The sequence below is a fragment of the Lynx canadensis genome, chromosome A2, assembly GCF_007474595.2.
Source record: "Lynx canadensis isolate LIC74 chromosome A2, mLynCan4.pri.v2, whole genome shotgun sequence".
Lineage (NCBI taxonomy): Eukaryota > Metazoa > Chordata > Mammalia > Carnivora > Felidae > Lynx > Lynx canadensis.
The window spans coordinates 40,827,145-40,834,714 of NC_044304.2; the positions used below are offsets into that span (position 1 = coordinate 40,827,145).

A 7,570-nucleotide genomic window follows, 5' to 3' on the forward strand; every position below is an offset into this window, starting at 1 on the left:
AAGAGGCGATGAAGCAGTAACAGTAGCAATAGCATTCAGTTTCAGAGATTGTAAGCATTGACAGTGATTGTCTTTAGGCCTCAAGGGGTCATATCTTAGCAATATAATAATAGTAGGGGACTTGGATACCCTACTTTCAACAATGGATATATCATCCTGACAGAAAATCAGTAAGGAAACAGTGGACTTAAATAACACCAGAGACCAATGGATCTTACAGACTAATACAAAACATTCCATCCAACAGCAGCAGAATATACATTCTTTACAAGCACATACAAAACAGTCTCCAGGACAGATAAGTTTGGGCACAAAACACATCTTAACAAATTTAAGAAAACAAAAAATACCAAGTATCTTTTTGGACCACAATGGTACGAAATGAGAAGTTGATAACAGGAAGAATATTGGAAAATTCACAGGTATACGGGTATTATACTGAATAGTCAATGGTTCAAAGAAAAAGTCAAAAGGAAAATAAAAAAATATCTTGAGACAATGAAAATAGAAACACAATATGCCAAAATTTAAGGGATACAGCAAAATAATTCCTTTGAGGGAAGTTTATAGCGATAAATACCCACATTAAGAACCAAGAAATGTCTCAGATAAACTATCTAATGATAAACCTCCCAGGAACTAGAAAAAGAACAAACCAAGCTCAAAGTTGGCAGAAAGAAGGAAATAGCAAAGAGCAGAGCAGAAGTAAATGAAATAGAAAGTAGAAAAACAGCAGAAATGACTAATAAAACTAAGAGTTGGTTTGTTGAAAAGATAAAACTGAGAAACCTTTAGCCAGACTAAGAGAAGAAGAGCAGACTCAAAATTATCAATAAAATAAGAAACACTGTAGCTGATACCCTAGAAACATAAGGATCACAAGAAACTACTATAAATAATTATATACTGACAAACTGGATCACCTAAATAAATGGATGAATTCTGATAAACATACAATACAACCTACCACACCTGAATCATGAAGAAAGAGAAAATTTGAATAGACAAAATACTGGTAAAAAGATTGATTCAATAATAAAAATCTCCCAAGACAGAAAAACTCAGGACCTGATGGCTTCACTGGTTAATTCCACCAAACATTCAAAGATGAATTAATACCAGTCTATTTCAAATTCACGTCCAAGTAAGGATGGCTTATCATTGAAAACTAATTAATATAATACAATGTATTAATAGAAGGACAAAAAAAACATAATCATCATTATACACAGAAAACGTAACGGACACAATTCATCACCTCATAGTGATTGAAAACTCTCAATAAACTTTGAATAAAAGTGAACTTGCACAACTTGATAAAAGGCATCTATGAAAAACATACATTTGACATCATACATTAAAAAGAGACAGTATGGTTTCAGCACAAAAATAGACATACAGGCCAATGAAACAGAATAGAGAACACAGAATTGAATCCAGGCATTTATAGTCAGTTGACCATCTACAAAGGTACCAAGAACAAACAACGGGGTAAGAGGAGTCTCTTCAATTAGCAATAATCGCGCCTCGGATAAACCTCATTGGCTACGATACTGCCACTGCGCAAAGCTAAGAGGAGTCTCTTCAGTGAATGGTGCTAGGAAAACTGGATATTCACATGCTGAGGATGAAATTGGACCCTTATCTCACACCATATACAAGTATCAACTCCAAATGTACTGAAGACATACACATAAGGCTTAAAACTGTAAAACTACTAGAAGAAAACAGACAAAAGTCTTTTTTTTTTTTAATTTTTTTTTCAACGTTTATTTATTTTTGGGACAGAGAGAGACAGAGCATGAACGGGGGAGGGGCAGAGAGAGAGGGAGACACAGAATCGGAAACAGGCTCCAGGCTCCGAGCCATCAGCCCAGAGCCTGACGCGGGGCTCGAACTCACGGACCGCGAGATCGTGACCTGGCTGAAGTCGGACGCTTAACCGACTGCGCCACCCAGGCGCCCCAGACAAAAGTCTTCTTGATGTTGGTCAGGGCAGTGATTTTTTTGGCTATAACCCTCAAAACACAGGCAACAACAAAAAAATAGATAAATGGAATCGCATCAAGCTAAAAACTTCTGCAAAAGAAAGCAGAAGAAAACATCAACAATTCGAAGAGACAACCTATGGAATGAGATAAAATATTTAGAAACCATAATCTGATAAGGGGTTAATATCTAAAATAATAAGGAGCTCAAACAACTCAATAGTAAGGAAACTAGTAATTTGATTAAAAGTGGGCAATGGATTTGAATAGACATTTTCCCTAAAGATGACAAGCAAATGGTCAACGGGTATATGAAATTATGCTCAACATGACTAATCATCAGGGAAATTCAAAACCAAAGCCACAATGAGATATCACCTCATACTTTTTAGAATGACTATTATCAAAAAGACCAAAGAGAACAAATGTGGACAAGAATGTCGAGAAAAAAAGGATCCTTGGGGCGCCTGGGTGGCGCAGTCGGTTAAGCGTCCGACTTCAGCCAGGTCACGATCTCGCGGTCCGTGAGTTCGAGCCCCGCGTCAGGCTCTGGGCTGATGGCTCGGAGCCTGGAGCCTGTTTCCGATTCTGTGTCTCCCTCTCTCTCTGCCCCTCCCCCGTTCATGCTCTGTCTCTCTCTGTCCCAAAAATAAATAAAAAAAACGTTGAAAAAAAATTAAAAAAAAAAAAAAAAGGATCCTTGTATACTGGTGGTGGGGAATGTAAATTGGTATAGGTATTGTGGGAAAAAATATGGAGTTTCCTCAAGTAATTAAAAATAAAACTACAATATGATCCCACAATCTCACTTCTGAGTTTATAGCCAAGGAAATGTAATTGGTATCTGGAAGTGATAGCCGCACTCTCAGGTCCATTGCGTTATTATTCACAATAGATACGGAAACAACCCAGTTCCTGTTGGATGAACACATAAAGAAAATGTGGAAAATATGCATAATGGAATTCAGCCTTGAAAAAGAAGCAAACCTTGTCATTTATGACCCTATGGATGAATGTGGAGTACTAAGTAAAATAATCAAGGTGGAGAAAGACAAACATTGCATGATTTCACTTATGTGTGGAATCTACAAAAGTTAAGCTCTTAGAAGCAAAGAGTAGAATGATGATTATCAGGAGCTGAGGGAGATGGGGAGATGTTAGTCAAAGGGTACAAAGTTTCAGTTATGCAGCATGAATAAGTCCTGAAGATCTAATGTTCAACGTGGTGATTATAATTAAGTATACTGTATTTTATTCTGGAAACTTGCTAAGAGAGTAAATCTTAAATGTTATTACCACACACAAAAAATAGGTAACCATATGAAGTGATAGATATATTAATTAGTTTTATTGTGATACTCATTTTACAGTGTATATCAAAACATCACGGTGTTTTGTTGGGTGGCTCAGTCGGTTAAGCATCTGACTCCTGACTTTGGCTCAGATCATGATCTGACAGTGTGGAGCCTGCTTGGGATTCTCATTCTCTCTTTCTGTCCCTTTCTCTCTCTCTCTCTCTCTCTCTCTCTCTCTCTTCCTATCTCTCTGCCCCTCCCCTATCTCTCTTTCTCAAAATAAATAAATAAAACTTAAAACAAAACAAAACAAAAACCCCCATCGCACCGTATGCCTTAAATACACACAATTTTTATTTGAAATCTGTACCTCAATAAAGCTAGAAAAAAGTGACCCCAAAGAGGTTGTATCTCAATTTCTGATATACTCAGAGAAAGCACACAGCAGCTAAGACTGATCTTTGAAGAAGACTGAGCCATACTTCCATTTTTTTTGGACAGATCCCTGAGAAAGAAAGTAACTGAAAAAGAATGAATTCCTGCTTATCCGATAATGTGGAGGATGTCAATGTGGGATATCCCAAGCCACTAGAATGGAATATGTTGGCTATGTTTTTTATTGAGAAGATATTTATGGTGCTTGTCCATCTCCTTAGACTAAAAGTGACATGAGGGCAGGGCTGTGTCCTTCTAACTTCCCAGCACTCATTCTATTTCCTGGTAGACAGTACATAGCTATTCAATAATCTTTTGAGAAATGCATAAATGACAGCATGGCTGTATACTGTAAACGATTAGACTGCAAAGTCTTAAATTCAGAGACTAATGGCTGATGCTTCTCTACTGATATGTTATTGTGATATGTTATTTCTCTTGACCCTTGGCACAAGGGTGGGCACAGGGTAAACACTCAGTGAAGGCACCATGGATGCATTAGAGCAGTTAGCATACCTCCCCTTTGGAGCTTCTCCCACAGTAGAAGAATATAAATATTATATGTAACATAAATATGTATTTTTCCCGAGCTGACCTCCAAGTACTTCTGGCCTTATCCCTTGCCTTATCCTCTCCTAGTTGCTCTCAGAAAACACTGGATCTTCTAGTACCATTAGCAACCTAATGACCCAGACCCGTTCTTACTCTATCCCCACAGTTCAAGTAGTGGAATCATGTCTCTTGTGTGAAAAGAGAAGCAAGTTATACAAAACAATGTTCAAATGTAATGTTTTTCTATTGTTAAGCTTCCTATTACAACTCTAGCTTCACAATTCCCTAGCAGCAACATAAGGTCTGAAAAAAGGTGATAATTTTATAGCAAAAGGGATAGTTCATCTCTGTAGAGAATAAAACTGTCATTGATCTTCATGACAAATTGAATCTCAGGGTCTGAAAATATAGACCTTGTTTTCCTTCTTTTATTTTTTTTTCATTATAAGGATGACATTACCTCTATTGTAAATCAAAAGTAACTAGTGCTTTGTGGCTTTTATAAAGTTACAAGGGACAAAAAAGGGCCTATGGCACCGGTCCATTACTATGCACCTTATCTGGGGAGGCTTCATAGGTATGTTCTTTAGTTTCTGTGTGTTGACACTTGCCCTTCAGCCTCCTGGTTAAAGACAGAGAACATACAAACTAAATTTCTCTATTGTGAGGGAACAATTTTTTTTCAGGAAAATTTCACAGCTGTAAAAGACAAAAACAAAAAGCAGTAGTAATAGTTCAAACAAATATCAATTTTTCTCTTATTTTAATGTAATAAGGATTTCCAAAGAAAAAGTAAAAATACCACATTAAATTTCCATTTGCTAATTTAAACAAGTAAGGTGAACAACATATTTAAAATTTGTTTCTAATATTTAACTATATTTTCATTTTTAAGGATAGAGATTAAAGGTAGAATAGATAAGCATTCAGGTTTACTCAAGAGGTATTTATTATGCAATGTGCCTTTAAGAAGCTTACACAACAAATCCACCTGTAGAACAAATTATGGATGTGGTAAGCAAAACAGTACTATTACACTATGGTAGGGAGTTTAATGTTAATTTTTAAAAATCACAGAAAATCTAATATAGGTGATGGCATCCAAAAGATTAAGGTTTTTGAACATGCATAAAAGTGGGAATGGTATTAAAAGCGAGGGAGTAGCATAAACAAAACATAGGAATAATAAAATACAGGAAATGCTCACAGATCATGGACTGTACCCCTCTATATTGCAGGAGTATTGTAGGAGATAAAGTTGGGAAGATAGCATCAAATCTTACTGTGAAAAGTATTGGATGAGAGATTAAGAAGCTTGATATCGATTCTGCAGGCAAGAAAGCATGGCAGATACAGGTGTGGGGCTCTGAAACCTGGCAAAGTCGAGTTTAATATCTGGTGCCCACATTTAGTAGCTGTGTGGCCTTAAGTAGTTTACTAGGTTCTGTGAGAGTCATTGGTAATGTGGATCTGATAATAGTTCTTACCTCACTGAATGCTGAGAAGGACGAATGACCTAATGCATGTAAATATTTAGCACTACACCAGTACTAAATCAGTGTGGGAAAAGTGTTAGCAATTCCTATTATGGACAATGGAGAACTACGAATAGTCTTCAAATTGGAGGATATTGTCATATGTTGAGAAGAGAGTTGAAGGCAATGTGAAGTTTGGGTTTGGTATATGTTAACATTCAGGACAGGAAGGTCATTTTTAGAGATGATTGCAAGATACTATGACAATCTAGAGCAATAGGGAGCAAGATTAGTTGCTGGAGGCAATGTCTGGAGGAGGATTATGAGTTTGGAAAGACTTGAGACAAATTAGAAAGCTTTCAGCTTTTCACAGAATATGCAAAAAGCCATCAACCAAGAATACACAAAATCATATGCTAATGACCCAAACAATATTTACCCATTTAAAAACCAGTATCGTACCTTGAGAGTGCACTATTCTAGAGATGAAATTAATGATCATATTCTAGAATGTTGCAATTGACATGGTGTTTAGTTACACTAGAGTGATTTTGTACCATGCCCAAGAAAATGCCAGCAAAGTTTCACGGATGATGTCCAAATACTTAACCTTCTAAATATTTTGTAACAAAAGGATAACAAACTACATATATATTTGTAGTACAACTAGTAAGACTTGACCACTCTGAGGGTTCCCATTAATTCAAGTGAGTCTGCATCTAACAAGCAAGTAAAAGCAACATTTTGAGATAACCTTACTTCTGATCAACCTGCCTACCCCAAGGCAGACTTTTCAAATCAGTGGGCTATACTGAAAATCTTTAGGCAAATCACAAAATTCAGTGTATGCTTGAAGCAAATGGGATCTTCTATGTGGATACTGAATGGTCTGTGGCATCAGAGTTGATGTGAACTAAAAGAGAGTCAGCTGACCCTACGTGAGACCCTCTGTGGGTTGTAAAATATTTGCCTGTTGGAACAAGTTTAAATTTAACTATATAGTCCTATTTTGTCATTAGGCAATTTAAGACATTTTATAAAATTCAAGGTTTCTTTAAGTGAAAAACTCCAGCTACTTTAACAACAGTCTCCATGCTACTTTCTGTATTGAAAATATTGCTTTATGCACTTGAGATCATCAGTACGAATACTTTGGATTCCGGGAGAAACAAACCCATAGATATAATTAATAAATAACTTGGGTGTGATGTAACGTAAAGGTGGAAAAAAACTAAAATAAAATCAGTGGGTTAGGAGAGCATATGGATCAGGACCGAGGGTCACAAGTGAGCGTGAAGCAACCTTCTTTTCACTGTATCCACTGAGCCTAGTTTGTCAAGCTACCATTATAATAATTGGTCTGACATTCAGCAAAGTTTGGATTGGTATCCATGACTTTATGAGAATTGGTTGCTCTTGGATAGCTGACTTTGCTAAGTGAAAGAGAGAGATGGGAGAGGGAGAGAAAGAGAAAGAGAGATAGAGAAGGGAGTGAAGAGAAAGAGAGGAGGTAAGAAAGAGGGCAGAGGGAGAGGGAGAAAGAGAGAAGGAAGAGCGGGAGAAAGAGAAAGAGAGGGTGAGAAACAGGGAGAAAAAGAGGGAGAGAGGGAGGGAGAGACTTCAAAAGCTAGGTCTAAAATCAATGACTAACTCAAAAACACCTTGTTTGTCTGAAAAGCTTTTCCTATTAAGGTGACTAAAGGAAAAAGGAAAATTGTCTCACAACCAAAGGAAGGGAAAGAGAAGTGACATGACTCACAGTATTTGTTTATGAAAAATAACCCTTCTGCAAGAAAACAACTTTACTGAACGTTACTATGTACTG

General features: G+C 36.8%; 1 pseudogene; it reads right to left on the reverse strand.

Annotated features, from left to right (window-relative positions):
* Nucleotides 1-1,403: 1,403 nt before the first annotated feature.
* On the reverse strand, nucleotides 1,404-1,571 carry LOC115509556 (annotated as a pseudogene).
* Nucleotides 1,572-7,570: the final 5,999 nt, after the last annotated feature.